We start from the raw sequence: 21,893 nt of genomic DNA on the forward strand, positions 1-21,893 counted from the left end.
ACTGGCCCGGCTGGCCTGGATGATCTGATTTGGGCTCCTGGGGCTCAGGTTGTGGAGCTAAAAACTACAGCGTAGACATCTGGGCTCAGACTGGAGCCCAGGCTCGGAGACCCTCACCCCTCATGGGGTCTTGGAGGCTGGGCTGAAGCCCAAGTGTCTACGCTGAATCAACTGACCCAGGGTTTGAGAATAGTGACTTGGGTGTGTTAATGGCAGTGTAGACATAATGCTGGGCTATGTCCACACTGCAATGAAACACCCAGCGCTGTCCCGTGCCAGTGCAGGCTCCCAGGCTAGGGCCATGGGGTGGTAAATTTGCAGCGTAGACCTCTCGGCTCAGGGTCAATACCGGGCTCTGGGAGCCCTCAAGGTTGGGAGGGAGTTTAGCAAGCAAACAAGGTAAAATGGCAGTGGAGTATTAGCCTGGACTCAATGGCATTTCTCCATTGGTCTGTCTGCTTTGGGGCAGAGACAATAACACGTCCTGCTGCATTCGTTATTTCAAAGGGCAGTTTAGGATTTTCATCCTCACACACGGTGCACAAAGCAGGACTCAACCCTCGGTGCAAACTAAACAAGCTGCCCACAGGTTCTGCCAGCCACAATGAGCCATTCAGTGTGAGAGCCCAGACCTGCCCCTGTCCCAGAGGGAGGGGGGTCATCTGTGACAGGCTGGAACACTGACCTATCAGCTCTTAACTCCCAAATTTTCAGTAAGTCTGTTATCAGTGCCTGTGAGTATAATTTAAACAACTATACTGGGCTGGACCAAAGAGCTCTGTGTTTTGTCTTCCCACAGTAGCCAATACCAGGTTGCCCAAGAGTTAGTCAATAAGGCACCACTGGGAATTGAACCCAGGATTTCCTGTTTACAAGACAGGTGCTTTAGCCAGCTAAGCCATGGTGCCTGCCTGTGGCAACAGCACAGTGTCTGCCCACACCTGACTCCCTGCCATCCCCACTGGGGCCTGACAAGCTTTGCTTGTGTTTGGATTCTGCAAAGCAGAGGAGCAGGTGACGTTTTCCTTGCAATGTGTGTGTGTGTGTGTGTGTGTGTGTGTGTGTGTGAGAGAGAGAGAATCTTTGGCCAGGTCTGCACTACAAGGTTACTTCAGCATCATTATATTGCTCAGATGCGTGAAAAACACACAACGCTCCCTCGGTCAGCAGCTTGTGGCTGGTGCACACACTGCAATACCACGTCTGGCGACAAAATTGCCCTGTTTTGGTGACAAAATAAAACCACCTCGACGAGAGGCCTAGTGCTTTTTGCAGCAAACTTAAAGTGACAAATGTCAGTGTAAATGCTGCTGGTCATTATATCACCATAACTGGCCTCCACCAGTATCCCTCCATGCCTGCCGTGAACTCACCTGCCCTGCATTCCTGCTACAGAGGCTGGGTACCTCCCCTTTCATAGCTCCAGAAAGTTCTGACAGCTGAGCCGCTATCTACACCGGGATTAGGTTGATAGAACTGCATTGCCAGCCTAAGTCATGTAATTACACCAACCTAATTTTGTAGTGTAGACCTGTCCAAAGAATCACACACACACCTTGGGAGCAAAACTTCATCTGCTCCTCTGCTTTATAGAATCCAAACACGAACAACACTTCTCAGGGCCCAGTGGGGATTGGCAGAGAGTCAGGTGTGGGCCATCTTTATCCCAGGAGAGATGGACTCTAAGGGTACGTCTCCATTGCAATGTAAGCCCAGGTGTGGCACGCTGTGCTCAGAGCAGCACCCTGCAAGCCCCATATTCACCACTCTCATATAATGATGAGATGGTTCGTACAAAGTCTGCCTGGTGAGGTGTCATTTCAAAAGTCTTGATCTGTTGAACATTAATATCGTGTTGGATTGTGTGCTCGCATTGGTTGGGAAGTTATGAAGTTTTGCTCTGTGTGCGTTACTGAGATATGTTATGAGGTTGGGAAATGCCCCCCACCAGACTTTCAGGTGCGACAAGGGAGGAGCCAGACTCGCTGCTGGCCCATTGAAGGGATCCACACTCCCAAGGACCATCCCAGGAACCGTGTACAATGCAGGCTTCTCCGAGATAGCACAGCGACAATGGACACTGATTGACTCACATCGTAGCAAAGGAGCTTCCTAGCAAGTCAGAGGAAACTATGAAAGAGGAAGAGACATCATGACCTGGCCTCTCTCCCCCACAACTCAGCAGCTGGAAACACACCTGGAGGAAAAAGACTGAACTGAACTGACTCAGAAATCAGAAGAGAATAATAACAATAATACTTTCAAACCAAAGTCCCCAAACAGACTAGTATTAGTTTTTCAGCAGAAAATTTTCAGTTTGGGAATTTTGTTTTCTCAGTCAGACTTGGCCAAGGGAAGCAGGAGAAAATGTTTGAGTTTCCTGCTTAAGAAGATCTTTTCCTAGATACTAGCTCTTGTTCACTGTTGTGGCCTTGCTAGAGTTGATGTTATTTTAATAATTTTGGCAGGTACCAGGGTGTTTTGGGGAGAAGATGAGGATGTTACCTCTTGAGATAAAAACTAAGAAATACAGCACTAGAGAATTTCTTTTTTAAAGAAATCTGGGATTTAGACATTTTATTTAAAGCAAGGGAGTTCTGAGTTTCTGAGAAGGTTTTTGTTTGCAAGAAGCAAGATCGTTTGAGCTGTCATTGTACCAAAGGGGAGATGGTTGTCTACAAAGGAGGGTGAAAACTAAATGCATCCGATGAGGATGGGATTTGAACCCATGCATGCAGAGCACAATGGATTAGCAGTCCATCACCTTAACCACTCAGCCACCTCATCTGAGCTGTTAAAAGGGACAGGAGGAGAAATCTAAGGCCAGCAGAGCTAGGGCCAATAAGGAGTTTTTAAATACTACGCAGAAGCAGGGGCTGAATGAGCTCCCCCTCACATCTAGTGAGGAGCTGGGGAAAGACTTCAGGAACAGAGCGTGTTTGCACAGACACACCTACTCTGCCTAGGTATGCAGCATGATGGGGCCGCTTTCCCAAAATGACCAGTTTCGGCTGGTGGTGGGTTACAAATCACTTTAGGATTCAATGGAATGAAATGTTATTATCCTTCCTGCATGATTGAAGGGCAGCAGAACATACCTAGACTGTCCTGATGGAGGGTGGGTGGGTGGGTGAGGAATAGCTTTTATTGGACTTCATAGAAGTGATTGAGAACATCACCTAAACCAGTGGTCCCCAAACATTTCACTCTGTGCCCTCTTAGCCATGGCTGTGGCCTTGGAAGCCGCAGTCAAGAACTGAGGCTGGGAGTGGGGCTGTTGCTTGCTGGGGAGAGGGGTGCAGACAGGGTAAGGGGTCGAGGCTGAGCTGGGAGCCAGAGCCCCAGGCTGACGTTGGGGTTGGGGAAGAGCTGGGGCAGAGTGGGGCTGAGTGCTGCTCCTCCATGGGGGCTGGCTCAGGCCCTGAGGTGCCCCATGCATGTTCCTCTGTGTCCCCCTAGGAGTCATGCCCCACATTTTGGGAACCACTGAACCCTACTCGCTAAGCAGGGGCTAGTGATGCCAAAGCCCAGGGAAAGGGAGAACAAGTGCGGGCCCCCAGCACTGGAGCCATGTGAAGGGGCTGCAGGAGAGGGGCAATGGCTGGTGGCCCAGGGAGTTAAGGGCAAAGGGGGCACAGGAGGGGGCAGGAGTTAGGGGTGAAGGAGGTGCAAGGGGTGGGAGTGCAGGAGCTAGCGGTAAAGGGGGAGTGGGGACCGTCCAGGGGCAATGGGGAAGTGCCAAAGTACAAGCTTTGCCCAGGGCACCATTTTCCCTAATGCTGGTCTGAGCAAACAATTGGAAATGACCCTTCAGTGAGACCAGAACCATCGTGTAGAAAAGCCCCTTTGTTAAGTGTTGGTGGCTGAGGGCTTAGGGAGATGGGTTAGAAAGCAACAGGCGTCTTTCTGTGGAGGTTTGATTCTTGCCTGTTAGGCAAGGCTGGTGTGTGGTGTCTCCATGGCTGTACTTTCCGTGTCTGATCTGCCACAGGGAGCCAAGTCTAGACATATTCAGAGGCTCTATGCCAGCGTTTCTCAAATTTCCTTTCACTGCAACCCCCTTCTGCCCAAAAAAAACTTACTCCATGGCCCTGGAAAGAGGGACCAGGCCCCTCCCCACTGAGCAGAGGCAGGGAAGACAAAGCCTGAGCCCTGCCCCAGTTAGGGGAGGTCAAAACCAGAGCTTGAAGGATTCAGCCCTGGGTGGTGGGGCTCAGAAATTTGGCTTCAGCCCCAGGCCCCAACAAGTCTAACGCCAGCCCTGGCAACCCCATTAAAACACGGTTATGACCCACTTTGGGGTCTTGCCCCACAGCTTGAGAACCACTGCTCTATGCTGAGGGAGAGAGTTTTCCTGGGGGTGTAGTTAATCCACTTCCCAAGAGGTGGCAGCTATGTCAGTGGGAGAAGCTATATCGGTGGGTGTGCAAGCTGTGGTGTTTGCCACATTTAAGAAGTTTAATCAAACCCCATTTTTAAAACCACCTGTGGTCTGGGAATGGCAAAGGAGCTCGATGAATCAGGGTTTGTCCTTCAAAGTCCTGAAAATCACGATTCCCTACTCAGGTCATTGTGGGGGTATAGCTCAGCGGTAGAGTGCTTGACTGCAGCTCAAGTGATCCTCAAGTGGTCAGATTAGATGCTCTAATCGTCTCTTCTGGCCATAAAGGCGACTAATTTCTGAAAAGCTGAGTGTAGCATTGGGAGCAGCATCTGATGTTTTCCTGTCTAGCCGGCTTGCTGCCTAGAACGAATGCTCCTCGAGTGGGTGATCCACAGGGAGTAGCTTAAACCTCCAAAGTGCCTGGGCAGGGGCAGGACATTAGCACAGCAAGGGAGGGGTGTGGCAGTGACATCACAAAGGCCTTTTGCAGGACCTCAGACTATTGGTCAAAGGTGGTGGGGAGGTGGTGACCTCACAGAGAGATGCTGACATCAGCCAGGCAGGACAGGGGTGAGGGACCAGGGAAACCTCAGAGACCCCTGTGGCTTTGCTTCAGCAAGTCTCCTTCTCCAGGTCTCTCTTTGAGGACTGAGAGAGTATTCGGGTTCAGGCACGTGAGCGCCAGGAGGAACCTCTTTTGAGTTTTCTCCTTCCCTTTTCATGATTTTACTAGAAAACAGCCATCCCTGTTTAGAAGGTAAGAGCCTCCTTGAGGTTTGAAACCTGTTCGGTCTGATCCATCTGGTGACAGTTGAATTCTAGGCATGGAAAACACAAACTTAAGGAGGCAGAATTTTATTCCGCACCTGGGATTTTGTCCCATAGAATCAGTGGGGACATTAGGGTTTGTCCTTTCTGTTTCACCTTTTCCTCCATCCATCCCTTCCTCCTTTCTCTTTGTCTCTTGCTTCTTTTGTCCTTTCACCTGTTCCCCTCCCAACACCAGGAGCGGTGTGTGTGTGTGTGTGTGTGTGTGTGTGTGTGTTGCGGGGGAGTGCTCTGCAGCTCCCACTGTGGGAGGTCCACCCAAAAATGTGGGGCTGAAATAGTGCTCGGGCAGTGATCCCCACCAGTGACCTGGGCCATCCTTTGGGCTCTCTGGTGAGAACCCTCAGCCTCCCGTCCTCAGTCTCTACCCTGATTGGCTGAGCAGGGGGTTATTGACAGGGAGGAGACTCAGGTCCTTGTTGTTCTCTTTTAAGACCAAGGAAATAAGTCAGAACCTGTTATATGTTGACAAATTTTGCTGCTTTGCTGCATTAATGGTCTCTGAGCAGTTCATGATTCTCTCTAACATTGCAGTTCTCCTCAAATACTTGCTGAATAATTACTGTGCACTGTTGTTGGTCTGGAGCTCATCTGAGAGCACTTTATTCAGGTCATTCAGTGTTTGAAATTCAAGATCTGATGGTTAGTTTGAAAATCAGGGCTCTTGGGTCCTATTCCCAACTCTGCCACTGGCTGGCTGTGTGACCTAAGACAAGTCAATTCTCCTTTCTCAGCCTTAGCTTCTCCCTCTCTCAAGTAGGGATAATGATGATCCGCTCCTACCTAGCTCAAGGTGGGTGGAGGATGGGGATCCATTGGAGAGTGTCACTAGGAGTATCAGAGGGCCGTGTTAGTCTGGATTTGTAAAAGCAGCAAAGACTCCTGTGGCACCTGGCTAAGCAAACAGAACAAACCCCAAATCCCCCCTGTGCTTTGGGAGCCAGGTTTGCTGTGGGAATCCTGTAGTTCAGATGACTTCACGCCTGGGCATTGTGATTCTTTACCAGTTTCTCTGGCATTGGGGCAGTTTTGTGCTCACAGCTGTGATGGCCGAGTGGTTAAGGCGTTGGACTTGAAATCCAATAGGGTTCCCCTGCGCAGGTTCAAATCCTGCTCACAGCGAGGCCTGTGTTTTAGCCAGTCTCTCACCCGGGCAATACCTCTGTACAACCCCCTGAGACACTCTCAATTCTCTCCCCACCCCAAGTAAATTCTGTTCTGCTCCTTTCATCGAGATGCCTGGGACACTCCCGCACACTGTGTACCTGAGGGTCAGGCAAACTCTCAGCACCTGAAGCCTCTGCCACTCACCTAGTGCCCCATAGATCAGCCATAGCCCTGGTTCTGCTCCTCTCTCTAGCATGTGAGTCAGCGACTCCATGGGAGCTACGGGCTGCAGACCCACCAGAGCGAACAAAAGGTGCTCAGCACCCACTGGCAGCCAGCTCCCCCCCCACCCACTACAGGCCGTGCGGACAAGCTCCGCACACGGGCCCGTGACCCGCGGTTCAGGGGGGTGCCGGAGGCGCTGGGGAGGAGCAGGGAGAGTGGGAGAGGGAGAGGAATGGGGCAGGAAGGTGCAGGGCGGGAAGAGATGGGACAGGGTGGGGGCTTGGGGAAGGGGTGGAGTGGGGGGCAGGGCCTGGGGAGGAAAGGGGGGATTTGTCCCATACCCCGGATCCCTCTAGGGCCGGCCCTGAAGGGAAGCACCGACTATCACAGTGACAATAAAACTGACCAGCCTTGTGGGGGGGGCTGAGGGAGATCCGCACTCACCAGGTCTCTTGTCTCCCCCAAGGTGAGCCAGACACTGCTCTCTCCTGGCTCTCACTCTAGCAGCTGGACGCCAAGGAGCCATTTCCCCTCAGGAAGTGCATCGAGTGCCCCTGTGGTGCTGGGGGGCTGGCGCTGCTGCTGCCTGTGGGGCTGGCAGGGGCTGATGTCTGCACAGACTCTCAGCTGCCAGGCCGGAGGGCACTTGGGACCTTACCAGACTGGCTCAGTGAAGACGGGGTTGACAGAGCAATACAGACGCTCTCCAGAGCACGGGCAGCAGCCGCCCATGCAGCCAGGCAATGAGCAAGTCCCATAGCCTGGAGCCGAGGGGGAGGCGGCAGCTGCTGTTCCAGCTCCTCGGGACAGGCCCTGTCAGCCAACAGCCACTTCTTACTCCCCACAGCTAAGGGCGCCGGGTTCCTCCGGTGGGGGTGTGGAGCAGCCGTTCGTTTTCCTGTCCGCACTCCTCTGCGGTGTGAAAATCGGGGAGGGGAGGCAGAAGCCCCACTTCCCTCCAGAAATGACGCCCAGTGGGGGAAGCCAGGACAACAGGGTGGGGCGGCAGGTGGTGGCCAGACTCTCACTGCCAGGGTCTAGTCTAGCTCAGGGTCCAGCTCAACCTCCTCCCCGTGCCACTGGCCCCCAGTCCCCTTCCCCCACCAGGTCAACCCGGCCACTAGGGCAGGAACGGGGTGAGGCAGCAAGTCAAGCTGAGCAAGGCAGGCAAAAGCATGTCTTGTCTTCATGGGCCGCTCCCAATGACGTCCTGTTTGTGTGCAACTGCTGCAAAAACATCCCGGGCAGAGAAGCAACAGGCCAAAATACTGCTCCATGGCTGCCAAAGTAGCTTAGTTGGGAGAGCGTTAGACTGAAGATCTAAAGGTTCCTGGTTCAATCCCAGGCTTTGACAGGTTCTTTTATTCTCTTTGTACAGGGGGGCAGCTTGTTCTCTGGCAGCCCAGTGGTACTTGCACCCAAGGTGAGCAGAGCTGCTGTGGGGCAAAGCAATTTTGGGGCCCCTTCCATTAAAAAAGTTGCAACATTGTATTCTCATGGGGCCCCTGTGGTCTGGAACAAACTTCCCCACTTGCCTCCCCTGTGGGTGGCACTGATGGTGAGTCTCTGATCTTGGGCTCTGCAGTAGGAAAACATAGAATGGGCTTCTGCCCCTACTTGGCCCACCTGACTTTTAACAAGGAGAGATGGGATCTGTCTTTCCCAACATGGCAGGAAGACAGCAAGGCAGGGTGACCCTCAGGAATGGTGCCAGAGGGCTGCTGGGCAGTGACAGGCAGGGATTGGGGATGGAAGCTCCTCTGTGCAGCTGAGCAAGGGCAGTACCAGGGAAGGGGCATCTGTAAAAGTGGCCGTGTGGAAGGTGGCAGGGATTTGGGGGCCCAGGAGGAGGCGCTTGATGTTCAGTGCCTTGGAGCAGCTGGACTTGGCCATGGTGGGTGTTCAGGAAATGCACATTAACAACTCTAGGGTAGCTCAATAGGCAGAGGGTGATTGGAGGAAGGGCCTCCTGGCCAGGGAAGAACGATGGGGCTGGAGTCTTGTTTTTCACATTCGCGGTGCGAGTACAGAAGGTGGGGGAGCTCTGACCAGGGAGGGCATTACTGGTGGCTTTGTGCTCTGTGGCACTGGTTACTGCTATATTAGTGTGTATGGTCCCCAGTTAAGGCATGAGAGGGAAGATCAAAGGCTCCCTTCCTCTGGGCTGCATGATGTTTGTTGTTGGGGGGGGCGGATTTTAATTATGTCAGCCGGCCTGAGCACCGCTGGTCCCGTTTTCCCAACCTTCAGAGGAAACGTTTTTACAATGAGCACTACCTGGCACAGGTCTGTAGTGAGGTCAGCTTAGAGGAGCTCACTCCAGCCACAGAGGGGGTTCACCTTTCTGCGGGGACAGGCCAGGACTCGCATTGACCGGATTTATGCTTAGCTTTTGTGTCTTTAGCATGTTGCTTCTCAGATTCTTTCTTGGCCTGACTTGTTACACTTTGACACTTAACAGGCCAGAGTTTGTGCACCTTCCTATTATCCTCACTAGGATCTGATTTCCAAATTTTGAGGAATGACTTTTTGCCTCTAACGGCCTCCATTACTCTGCCATGTACCTAGAGTGGCGTTCTGCTGGTCGTCCTATTGTCGCTTCTGATTTAGGGCAAACGTTTCATCTGAGCCTCTAATTGCGGTGTTTTTAAACGCTCTGCATGCTGCTTGCAGGCACCTAACACTTGTGACAGCAGCTCCTTTTAATTCCCATCCAACCATCTGTACTTATGCCGATAGGTCGACTCTAGGTCTTTAACTCTGAGCGGTAGCTGAGAAGATGGTAAATGGGGCAGAAACCCGTTCGACAAACCTCTTCATTTCCTTGTATCAGAGGGGAGCCGTGTTAGTCTGGATCTGTAAAAGCAACAAAGACTCCTGTGGCACCTTATAGACTAACAGACGTTTTGCAGCATGAGCTTTCGTGGGTGAATACTCACTTCTTCGGATACCGCTCAGAGTTATTCTTGCATCCGAAGAAGTGGGTATTCACCACAACTCATGCTAAAACGTCTGTTAGTCTATAAGGTGCCACAGATTCTTTGTTGCTTCATTCCTTGTTATTTCCTGACTTCTTTATTCATCCCTTTTCCTTATTTCCTGGGTGAGGCGGCGGCCTGCCAGGAGCTCCCGGCACCTCTGGCTGCCTGGGCTGAAGGCAAGAGGCAGGCCTGGGCGTGGCGAGGGCCTCCTGTCCTGGCCTGAGGCTGCAGTGCTTCCTGGTCCCCTTTTCCCACCACCCCGGCAGGTGGCTGCTGCGGGAGAACACGAGGAGGCTCTGGGGCGCTAGGCAGCGCTGTGTGTGTGGCTGTCAGGGAAAGAGCCGAGGCTCGGACTCGACCTGCCATTGACTCGCGTGGCTCTGCGCGGCCGTCAGCGGGCGGGCCAGGCGCGGGCGTGACTCAGGCTTGGGCCGCATGGCGCGCTTTCCTGATGAGGTATAACCCTGGGTGTCAGGTCGCTGTGCAGCTTTGATCTAAACTGACCAGCAGCCCACAGCCTCCCCCTGGGTCAGCCCCACCTGGTTACTCCTTACAGGCCGACCTCACCCCCCTTCCAGTCCCGGATTCACCCCCTAATCATCCTACTACCACTCAGAGCCACAGCCGTGGAGGTGCTGAAGGAGGGAGGGGTGACTCCAGGGTGGGGTTCTTCTCTAACGATGGCTGGCAGAAAGGTGGTGCTCAGCTCTGTCAGCGACCTGCCCAGTTGCCTCGCTGCCAGGGGATACAGACATTTCTGTAAGGCGATTAAATGGGGTATTTGGCTTCTGAGTGAATGTGAGAAATGTGCAATTATGAGGGAATTTCCATCAACCTTTCTACTGCTCTTCAGTGGCCTAATGGCGAAAACATTAGCTTCCTAAACCAGATATTGTGGGTTCAAGGCCCATCCGGGGTGAAAAACTCCTCTCTTCTTGTATAAAGTACTGGATCTTCAGAACAGTCCTCCAGGAACAGAATCTTCCATTTGACAAATGCTTTCTAAACCCATCAGTAGCAAACAGTTAATACTAGTGTTTGTCTGAGAATAGAGTGAAGGGGAGTGTTTACTCCGACACAGACAGAAAGAGCAAGGCTGTTCTGAAAGAGAATGGATCTGTCTGGAGACAAAGCAGCCCATGAGACTGAGCAACCGTGTGAAAAGAAGAGGTTCAAATATGTTAGGTGTTATGTAGGTTGGCCTGGCAAATTTAGCGCTTGGCTACACTTGCAGATGTAGGCGCTGGGAGTTAAACCAGCCCTCGGAGACCACAGCAGGAAAATGCTGCTGTGTGTTTACTCTGACAGCTGCAAGTGCACTGGAATGGCCACACTAGCAGCTCTTGCAAATGCCACAGAGAGCAGTGCACTGTGGTAGCTATCCCAGTGTGCAAGTGGCTGCAATGTGCTTTTCAAATGGGGGCAGGGTGGAGTGTGTATGTGGGGGGAGAGACAGTGTGTTTTGGGGGTCTGAGAGTGTGTCAGCATGCTGTCTTGTGTGTTCGGACAGCAGCAGACCACCCCTCCCCCACCTCTCTCTCTCACACACACACCCTGCATCATCGGCAGCAGCATTCCCCAGTAATGGTTGCTTTGTCCCGGAGCAGATAAGCAGCCGGCTGTCGGAAACAGAGCTTTGAAAGGGAATATCCGCATGCCGATTTCAAAACAATGACCACAGTGGGCACTTGACTTCAGGGGATTATGGGACGTTTTCAGAGGCCAGTCACAGTGCAGTAATACAACACGTCGTCACACTCACACCTGGGCATTTCAGCCGAGGCAAAGTGAACTTTATGCTTCTCATGGAGGTGGATTACCAGGAGCGCTCCAGCTGCAGAGCCCAGGTGCTCCATGTGCCTTGCGAGTGTGGACACCTCAGGAGTTAGGGCACCCGGGGCTGCTTTAATGCGCTCAAACTTGCAAGTGTAGCCAAGCCCCTAGACTTGCGACCTGACACCCAGGGTTATAAGACAGACATAGTGACCCCCTTACTGGCCTTGGGGAACCCCAAACCCTTGTTACTAAGGGCACTGAGGAGTCTCTGTCCCTTAATAACTTCTGGGAGCTCCCCAGCAGGCTACGGGCATCAGCCGCCTCCTGCCTCACAGGTTAGACTCTTGGTGCTGTGCCAGCCGCCCCCTCGCTTGCAGGCCCAGTGTGAGAAGCAGGAGGCCTGGTGCTGGCAGAAGAGGGTTTTGATTGATCCACCTCTGTGTGCTGGGCACAGGACGCTTCCACTGTGTCACTCTGCTGGCTTTTCTTCAGCAGCGCCTAGCGGCCCTGGCTCCAGGCTAGCGCCTGGTGAGCTCTGGCACTGGCAGGAAGCGCTGCAGGGTGCTGGGCAGCGGCCCTGGCAAACCAGCTGCTGGTAGGTGTCTCTGTGGTATCATGGGTCAGTGAGTTCAGCTGTTAATGGAAAGGAGGGGGGGTTATGCTCCCCCAGGGATGCCACTGAAGGCTCCTCATGGGCTCCTCAAGGTCTGCTGGGAGCTGTGATGTCCCCCTTTTGCCGCCTCGAAGGCTCCCTCCTGGACACAGTGGATTCACCTGCTGCCTACAAGAGTGTCGGGGCCGCGCTGCAAAAGCGCATCTCCCAGCAGCCGTGCCGGAGGCTCAGGTTTAATCCTCAAGGCCGAGTGCAAAACCTTCAGCCGGGACCATTTCGCTCCCTTCCGCCTCCGCCTCAGCGGAAAGGGTGAAGCGGAGGAGACAGGCCGGCTCAAAGACGCCTCCCTCCCACTTCCCTGTACGCTGTGCAAAGCTCTTGGCCTGCCTCATGCCTCGTCAGGAAAGCACGGCCATGCGGCCCAAGCCTGAGTCAAGTCCGCAGCCTGGCCCGCCCCGGCTGACGGCCGCGCAGAGCCACGCGAGTCAATGGCAGGTCGAGTCCGGAGCCTCGGCTCTTTCCCCTGACAGCCACACACACAGCGCTGCCTAGCGCCCCCAGAGCCTCCCTCGTGTTCTCCCGCAGCAGCCGCCTGCCGGGGTGGTGGGAAAAGGGGACCAGGAAGCACTGCAGCCTCCTTCCAGGACAGGAGGCCCTCGCCACGCCCAGACCTGCCTCTTGCCTTCAGCCCAGGCAGCCAGAGGTGCCAGGGAGCTCCCTGGCAGGCCGCCGCTTCGCCTCAGCCACCTCTTGCCTCATGGCCTAGGCTCTTGGTGCTCTGCTGGTCACCGCCTGGCTTGAAGGCCCAGAGGGAAAAGAAACAAGCGCTCACCTAGCAGAGGATGGTTTCGATCCAGCGACCTCTGGGTTATGGGCCCAGCACGCTCCCGCTGCACCACTCTGCTGGTTTTTACACCCTCCCCCTGCCACCCAGCTGCCACTATCCAGATTAGTGCCCTACGTGCTCTCGCTGGCAGACAGATGTGCAGGCTGCTAGGCTGCTGCCCTGGTCACAGGATTTTACAGCTTCTACAGGGCAAAGGGATCTATTTGGGGTTTGGACCCCATTGGGAGCTGGGTAGCTGAGTGCCGGAGGCAGGAGCACTTCTTAAACTGTTTTCAGTTAAGCCTTCAGCTTGTGGGGACGAGGTTCAGCCTTGGATCCGTGTCTGCAGCAGGCGGCGCATCTGGCTATATCCTCCCCCTCTCGCTGTATTAGCAGACTATAACCCGGAGCGACGCACACGCCTTGCAAAGGAACAGGAGCCGGGATCTCAAACAAAAGTCAACATTTTATTAAGATGACGTTCAAAGAAAAAATGTGCAGTACAGAGTTTAGGCGTAGAAGTTTCTGGTGCTCAGGGAACAACGTACAGCTTATCCAAGGGTGCGAAGTTCTGTTTAAGATCGGGTGGCGTAAGGAATACATAATCTGCAATAGCCCCAACTGGGGTAAAGGTTAACGTACAGACTCTGAATTAGGAGGGTATGTTGTCCATAGGAGGGCTACTGTTCAGGTGTGGAGTATAACAAGCAGATTTGACGATGAGGATGGATTGACCCATGTTTGGTGAGGTTTAATGTTTGGTGTTTTGGAATCTTTGCCACAATCTAGTTGAGGCAGGGTCAGTATGAATTCTACCCTGCCATCTGTTGGTGATGTGTTGTCAAGGCCTTTTGGGGCTGATGTCATTTGCATGGTTACACCCACCTCAGGTTGCATGATGGGAGTGCTTGTCCAAACAGTCATTTCAGGTGTTGTGGGATCCCCAGTCTCTTTCTTATTGGGGCAGGAGTAATCCAGTGTATTTTCCTGTTGATTTCGGATCAAGGACAGAGTAACTGTACCTGGCATTTGAGGCCTGAGAGCGTCACCCTGTCCTGGAAAGTACTCACCATTACGGGTCATTGGTTCCAAAGGACAAAATGGGGTGGGAGGTAGGAATGGATGTTTGGTGGTCTCTTGCAGGTGCTGGTCCTTTCTGTTGTCCCTGGTGTGGAAAGACAGAGGTGGTTTTGAATCCTTAAAATTGTTGTTTGTGCTCCAGTTGCTTGTTGTAAGCTTGTGCTGTTAGATCTCTTTCACGGTGTCTTTTGGTCCTGAGAGGTAAAGGGCTGCTCTGTGTGTGGTGTTATGGAGTGAAGTAGCAAGCATTAGTTTCAGAGATGGTGCGTGTGCCCCCCCCCGCCCCTCCTCCGGTCCATGAGTCTAGTATTTGCATAAACCCACCCACTGACTATTGACTAACAATTCTGCTCTGCTTTTTCTTCCAGCTAAACTATTCTGCCAGGTTTGGCTTTTATGTGAAATAAGAGACAACCCACTAAATTGTATCTAAAATGTACACTTAAGCATCAAAGTTTTTAAATGTTCTCTATCATAAATAATTATATTTTTTTAACTAAAGCAAGAAAAAAAATCATAAAATCTGCATTTAGAAATTTTAAAAGAAACCTAGTATTAAGTGCAAATATTGATTTTCAATCTCTTTTAATTCACTCTGCTTTGGAACCCATGTCCCTTGTATACTGAGTTTCATGTGGGTTCTGGTGAGTCCAGAAATCAAGAACTGCTAAATTCCGTTCTACTGTCCTTGATTCATATCACCAGGTTCACTACACTTTGTTACTCTTGCCCTAATAAGAAAGAGATTGGGGATCCCACAGCAGCCAAAATCACCATTTGGACAAGCACCCCCATCATGCAATGCGGGGTGGGTGTGACCATGCACATCAGCAACTAAATGCCTTTACAACACAACACCAACAGATGGCAGGGTAGAGTTCATTCTGACCCTGCTTACACCTCCCCAGCCAAGAATTGGTGGTCCTGATAAATCACACTCCCTGTTATACCAACTCATTGGTATTGAATGCTGAAGTTATGGCTAGCAAAAGTAGCCACCCATCTCTGCCCTGTAGCATCCAGCTTAGCCCTTGTTAACACATAAGTCAGTGGATTGTTCTCTGTTCATACCTGAAACTGAGCAGCAGACAAGTAGTCTCAAAATTTCTCAGTGATGGCCCATTTCAAGGCCAAGAACTGCAGCTGGTGGATGGGATAGCGAGTTTCGCTGTCTGACAGTTCTCAGCTGGCAAAGGCCACAGATTTACATTTGCCTTCCACTTCCTGGTACGAGAGTGCTCATAGGCCCTCCAAACTGGCATCAGCATGCAGGATAAACGGTTTGTTTGGGTCAGCAAGGACTAGGACTGGCACATGATCAGGAAATAATGATTTCCCATCAAGCCCTGTCACATCTCTCATCCCGCCATGTCCCCAATGGAGAGGAGAGGAGCCCCCCTGTCCCAGGCCAGACACACCAGATTTGTGGGAATGAGATGTTCATGGTCCATTCAGACCAAACCAAACTGCTGGCAAGTGGTGATTCTTCCTCAGTCAGCTCCTGTTAGAGTTGTTGGTGCAGCGGGGAGAGGTATTTCTCATTTAGTTCTTAAATGCTCTGGGGTAGGGGGTGTTTTTCTTACTTGTATCTCAAACTTTTCAACCCCCACCATTTTTGTTCTAGTCTGATCTTTTTCTTTCTCATGTTTAAATTCTCATTTTACTGGCTATGTTACAGAGCTTTAACAGCCCAATTCTCTGCCCTAAGCTTGAGCTCTCTAATGCCCTCTGAACCTATCATTCCAACCCAACCTAAAGCCTGCACCCCCAGAGCCAGTGCCCTCATCCCCCTGCACTCCAATTCTCTGTCCCATGTAGCCTGATTTAGGGTGTACTAATAATATTAATTTGGAAAATATGATGAAAATTTAATTTATTAGCTTACATTTTATTTAATATAATTGAGTTACAAAGTTACAGTTGCATTACTGCTATTCAAAAGATACATATGGCATTATATGCAACAAAGTTTTGGTTAATATACTCACACCCTTCCTTGATAACCTGGTGGTAAGAGACACAGGACCAGCCTTGCAGTTCAGGTTTTCAATTCTTGAGTGAAAGATGCAGTGCTTAGAAAAAGCTAATGTTACTTAGGGTTCACTTGACTATGTTAAACTTATAATCAAAACCTAATAAACAAATAAAAACTTAGGAAACTGAGCTTAGCCGAGTTACTTTGAAACTTAAAGTTTAAGAACAAGTACAGGCACCTACTGATAGTAGATAGACAGAGAGTGGAGGAAGTAAGTTAGAATGATAGAGCGACGTGCTCTAGCGAGGTGGAGTTACCTCTTTCATAGGGCACAAGCGCCGAAATCCTTCCTCCTATGCCCAAATTTCATTCCCCATCCACAAAACGTTAGGGTACGCTTACTTCATAGGCTAGTATGTTTGTGCGTGTTGATGACATGTACATATGCACATAAGTTCCCTCTTGGTGTACCTGTTAATTCTGTGGGTACAACACTGAAAAACCCCTTATGCCATTCTCCATTGTCGATTGGTCTAGACAGGCGTGGGTACTTCTCTATTTAAGTAACAAGATAAAGGTCAAGTTTCCTTTCTGAGTAAAAGGTCACAATATAGATATGCTCACTTTGCCTTAGCTTAACATACAGGATATGGCCTGTAGGTCATTGTAAGTCATGTGCCCCAGCCCCCTAATCATTTTTATTGCCCTCTGCTGGACTTTCTCCAGTTTGTGCACATCCCTTCTCATGTGGGTCCCAACCCCAAAAGTACTCACATTTCACCCCAATGGCCCCAAAATGTACATAGGGTGCTGCCATGGTCAAGTCACTCCCCAGCTCTCCAGTGGAGCCTGCTGGCAGAGAACAAGGTGAAAATTAGCCAGGACATCACTCAGTCAATTCCCTCTGCTCCCAGCAGTGTGTGAGAAACTCAAGATCGCTCACTTCCCTTTCTCTCATCAGCTTCAGGCCCCAAGGTTACAAATGCACAAACCAGTTGGGAGTCTCCCTGAGCTCAGGGGATGGGGCTACTCTGAGGATGGACGTGCACACTTGGGATACTAGTGCAAAGATACAATTTCAATTTCTCATAGAGAAAACTGAGGGCAAATTATATTTGGTAAAAATCTTATTTAGTGAAAGGAAAGCTGCAGTGACAGCCTGGTTACTGGGATGCAAAACACTTTCCTCCTGGGAGAAACAAGAAGTTAGAATTAGACATTTACATTGTTTGTTCCAGTGTTGGCAAAGGTTTAATTTTGCTTCTGTGTAGGTTTGTTTCAGGCTGTGACCGTTTTGGTTTATTGGGTTGTTTTGTCTTTTTTAGTTGGAATGGAGCTTTTAATTGACATTTGCTGGCTTCGAATGGCTGACCTGCAACACCAGTTTTGACATAATTCTACATATTTTATACAGATTTGGCCAGTATTCAAGGATTCAATTCCTTTATAGGAGGCTTTAGTGGTCAGGCTTATTTATTTTATGTTATTTTCTCATCCTGCAGTAGCACACCTTTTTGATAAAATGTTGAAATTATTAATTTATGGCATTTGTTAGTTTTGTTTTTAAAAACAAAGTTTTCTTAATGTTTGGGTTTTAAATTAAACATTGTTTATTTCAATTTTCATTTAGGTTTTGGTTATTGATGGGATCTTTAAGAACTTTGGATTTAATACTAAAATTAGGACAGATTTAGATTATTTAAAGTAAACCCTGTTTACTATTTTACTTTAATAAAGGTTGTATTGCTCTAAACCCTGGCCGAGGGAGGAGTGGACAGCTGGAGTAGTTCATGGGAGGGCTGGTGGAGCAGAGCAGAGCTGTTCATGGTGACGGCTGCAGCAGATCTCCATGGAGAGGCAGGGCAGTTAGCCTCAGCCCACATAAAATGCCCCTTTACACCCTGTGTGCCCCCCCCCCATTTCCACCCAGGCTGGGGGGGGTAAAACTACAAATGAACTTTTGAACTCTAGGGTGGCACTGACCAGGGACAGAGACTTTTGGGGTTGTTGGACTTTGGGGTGATTTGGACTTAAGACCCTGAGGGGAAAAGGACATTGCCAAATGTACTTGGAGATGGGTCTTTTGCTCATGATTTGTGTTATAATCCTGTTTGTGGTGTTTCCCCCACATGATGCCACATTGTTTCCCTCCTTTATTACAAGGCTTTTGCTACACTCAGACTCTGTGCTTGCAGTGGGAAGTATTGCCTCCTAGAGGCGCCCGGGGGTAGATAATTGTCCCAGGTCACTGGGTGGGGGCTCGAGCCGGTTTGCATTGTTATTGAAACAGAACCCTGGATAGTGAACCCGGCCCTTGTTGCTGCCAACTCGGAGGGCAGAAGGGTTCCACCAGCAAACTATTAGCAGACATTTAACAGCTATTTTCTTCACCAGTTTAGCCTTTTTTTCTGCTTTGTTTCTACATCAAATACATTACTCACAAAACCCCATGCTTACAATGCTTAGATATCTTGCTGTTCTTTAGCTGTTCTAAACCTCCTCCATGTTCCTGAATGTATTTTCTGGCAAGGTTTTCTAAAGCCATGCTATGGGCAATTCCAACGGACTCTACTCTTGCCCTTACTCCACTCACCTTAACCCAACATAGAACTCATTTGAATTCTAACACTTCACTAGCTTATGTAATAAACTAGAATGAACGTTCTGTTGCTTTATTCTGTAACTGAAGGCATCCTTTCACAGAAGGAGGAAACAATACCCCAAACTGGTTTTCTACCTAGTTCAATAAGTCCCAAGTAAAAGATGGGGGGGGGGCATGTTCCCCTCTCTTCCCTTGATGGCTCATAGCTGATTGAAAGGTCTTTTCCCCTCTGTCGGGACCTGCCAAACAACTGGGGATACTGAGGCAGATGGATCAGAGGTGCACCCTGGGAGAGTTGTGGGGACTGAAGAACTATACAAGTTCTGAGTTATTGCAGCCTCTTGGTGGCAATTAATAAATCCATGTATTAACTGCCCCACCACCACTCAGTGTGGGTCAGCGGGCCAGTGCTACTGCTTATATTTTTAATCGGTACCATTCGTTACAACTTCAACCTCCAGCAAAGCCCCTTAAACACATTTAACAACATCACTACTACTTTATCTTGCAAGATAAAGTTCAAAACTGATACATCAAAACTAAGTTAAACCACAAAACAATGGAAATACTGGTCTTGCTGCCAAGCTGCAGCCACAGGAAATCAGGTTCCTGTGTTCTTAACAGTGAGTTAGCAAGACACACAACTCTTGCTCTCTAACTCCTTGTAACTTTAACTCTTTACTTATGTCTCAGGTGAGATTTTCAGGGGGTCTAAGGATGCCTGGAATCCCTGTCACACACTCCTTGAGACTCCTGGCTGGCTCACCAGCCTGTAGCCAGATTTAAGGTATACTAATATATAGTTGGATAATATGGGAATTTAGTTTATTAATGTAATTTTATTTGATCTTAATAATTAAGTATGGGTGTAGGCTCACCAATCTGTTTGATCAGAAGATCAAAGTTTTGTCCTGAATTAGTCTGCACAGAATTTATAAAGGACCCTCAGGGGTATGACAGGCAACACAAACTGAGACATAAATAGCTAAAAAGAATTATTATTAAAATCAATATTAGTAAGTAAATGGTAAAATACTCAAAAGTTACAAAGTTACAATTGCATTACTGCTATTTAAAAAGTTACATATGAGAATATAGTATTATATGCAACAAAGTTTTGGTTAATGTACTCACACCCTTCCTTGATAACCTGGTGGTTAGAGACACAGGACCAGCCTTGCAGTTCAGGTTTCTCAATTCTTAAGTGAGGATGCAGTGCTTAGAAAATGCTAAGAGCTGTTAAAGCTGACTAGGGTTTTACTTGGCTAACTTAAATCAAAACCTAATACACAAAATAAGAATAAAACTTAAGGAAACCAAGTTTAGCCTAATTCCCTTGAAACTTAAAGTTTAAGATTCCATTCCTCACCCACAGAAATATTAGAGTACAGTTAATCCATAGGTGCACGTGTGTGTACACACTGATGACAGGTATGTACGCATATCACTCTCTTGTGGTGTACTTAGTCTGTGGGAAGACCCCTATGCCATTCGTTATTGTGCATCAGGCTACATAAAAGTTCGTAGACATAGGTGTGGGACACACACACACACACACCCCCTAATAAAGTGCAATCGTGTTCACCTTCCCATCCCTGTGCACATGTTCAAGGATTTAGAATGCCTAAAATGCCCAGAAACAATTTATATAGCAGCTCAAATGGAGTTTTCTTCAACTGCTTCGATGCTAAGAAATAGCTGTTGTCAGCAGGGGCGGCTTTAGACATTTTGCCACCCCAAGCACAGCGGCACGCCTGCGGGAGGTCCACTGAAGCCGCGGGACCCACGGACCCTCTGCCGGCACGCCTGTAGGAGGTCCATGGGAGCCGCGGGACCAGCGGCAGAGTGCCCCCCACACCCGCTTGGTGTGCTGGGGCCTGGAGCCGGCCCTGGGTGTCAGATGCCACCAGTGTGGTACTCTGCTCTGTTCAATGTTCAGATCAGTTGGCTGCATGCATGTTCCCTCTGTGTGCTACCCTGGCTCTGCAGAGAGCTGACAGCAGACCCTGAGAGAACTTCCAAGGACCGCAGATTCTAATAAGGCACCCGGCCAGGTTTATTGTCAAACGAAGCACAGTAATAGTTTCCAGCAGACTCTACAGGACATACTACAAATATGTGCCCCCAACAATGGACCGGCTCAGTCAGTGGCAGGACACTCCACTGCCCCAGGGATGCATTCTTATCCCCAGGTACAAACAAGTTATACATCAGTCCTGACGTATTGAGGTACAACCCCTCTGCGTAGCAAGGTGCCGCCTCTCACCTTGTACACATGTTGGTATGAACAAAACAACTCTATCCATCATATTACCCCTTTGCCCATCTTCAGGATGGGTCAGCCTCTTCCTTGTTATCTGTGTGGAATGGGCAAGTATTGGAACTGTCTGATACCTGGTGTCCAGGACCTTTTAGGTCTGTATCTTGCTCTTTCCTTGCCAGCTTCTGTGAGCAGGGCCTGCCTCTGGCTCACAGCTTAACTGCTTTACATTAGTAAAGTCTTGACCATTACTTTAGTCCAGGCTTTGGGCTTCATACTGGGCCTCTAATACAAGGCTTTGTTTCAGGGCCTCCTCTTATTACAATAGCCAGCTGTGGAAGGTTGCTTCCTGTGCATTTAATCCACCTCCTCAAGGTCCAGATGAGGCCCCTCCAGATCGGGCAGCTCCAACCACCAGGGAATGCAACAGGCATGCCACCAGGCATCCCTCCTGCACTCTGCTACAGCTTGGTGATGATGGGGTTGCAGACCTTCGCCAGCTCCTTCTGTTGATGTTCAAACTCTTCTCTCTCAGCAGCCTGGAACATATAGAGAACAATTTGTACACTCACTGCAAGTGCGCCCCTGGAAAGCCAGCTCAAGAACCAACCTACTGCTTATATTTTCCCATTTACCTTGGGTCAGGGTTAAGATGGCAGCTTAAGCCACAGTGTACTTTATGCAAACCCCATGTGGGGTGGGGGAGGCTTGCACTATTAGTCAATTTCCGCTTGCCTGGGTGACAAGGATAGGTGGGGGAGAGTAGTATGCCAAGCTAGGCATTTGACAAGCTACATAGAGGAATTCAGAATCTAGAACAAAGTGTAAATATGGACAAAAAATTAAGCAGAAGGAAAGCTACAGATTAACAGTAACCACTGCTAAAGAGCTTGGAACCTATGTAATCTACAGCGTTAACATCTTATAGGCCAGTCAAAGAGACAGTCAGAGCAGTTTTGGCAAGGAATTGCTTTTTAATTCAATTCATGAGTGCAAGATGTCCACTCAGGAAAGGAAATATTCAGGAATCCCTTTCTTTTAGCTGAGTTGGTAACTAGAATCTGATCTGACATTGTATCTTGTACCACCAGGAGAAATCCATTTATTAAGGCAAGTCTTTTAGAAAGATTTTATGGTCACTCAGACATCCAAGAAAGGTACTTTAAGCCAACACAAGTCTTTCGACTGCTGGTGGAAACTACGAATGGCTTTGGTGTCACTCTCGTCATAGCGACC

General features: G+C 49.7%; 4 non-coding genes across 4 annotated transcripts; 2 read left to right on the forward strand and 2 right to left on the reverse strand.

The window, feature by feature from the left end:
* Positions 1-834: 834 nt before the first annotated feature.
* TRNAT-UGU lies at positions 835-908 on the reverse strand. The gene has a single exon. It is a non-coding gene; the product is annotated as a tRNA-Thr (tRNA).
* Positions 909-2,705: 1,797 nt separating this feature from the next.
* On the reverse strand, positions 2,706-2,787 carry TRNAS-GCU. Its single transcript has one exon. It is a non-coding gene; the product is annotated as a tRNA-Ser (tRNA).
* A 3,465-nt stretch (positions 2,788-6,252) lies between these two features.
* Positions 6,253-6,334, forward strand: TRNAS-UGA. The gene has a single exon. It is a non-coding gene; the product is annotated as a tRNA-Ser (tRNA).
* A 1,491-nt stretch (positions 6,335-7,825) lies between these two features.
* On the forward strand, positions 7,826-7,898 carry TRNAF-GAA. The gene has a single exon. It is a non-coding gene; the product is annotated as a tRNA-Phe (tRNA).
* Positions 7,899-21,893: the final 13,995 nt, after the last annotated feature.

The sequence above is a fragment of the Mauremys reevesii genome, unplaced genomic scaffold, assembly GCF_016161935.1.
Source record: "Mauremys reevesii isolate NIE-2019 unplaced genomic scaffold, ASM1616193v1 Contig83, whole genome shotgun sequence".
NCBI lineage: Eukaryota > Metazoa > Chordata > Testudines > Geoemydidae > Mauremys > Mauremys reevesii.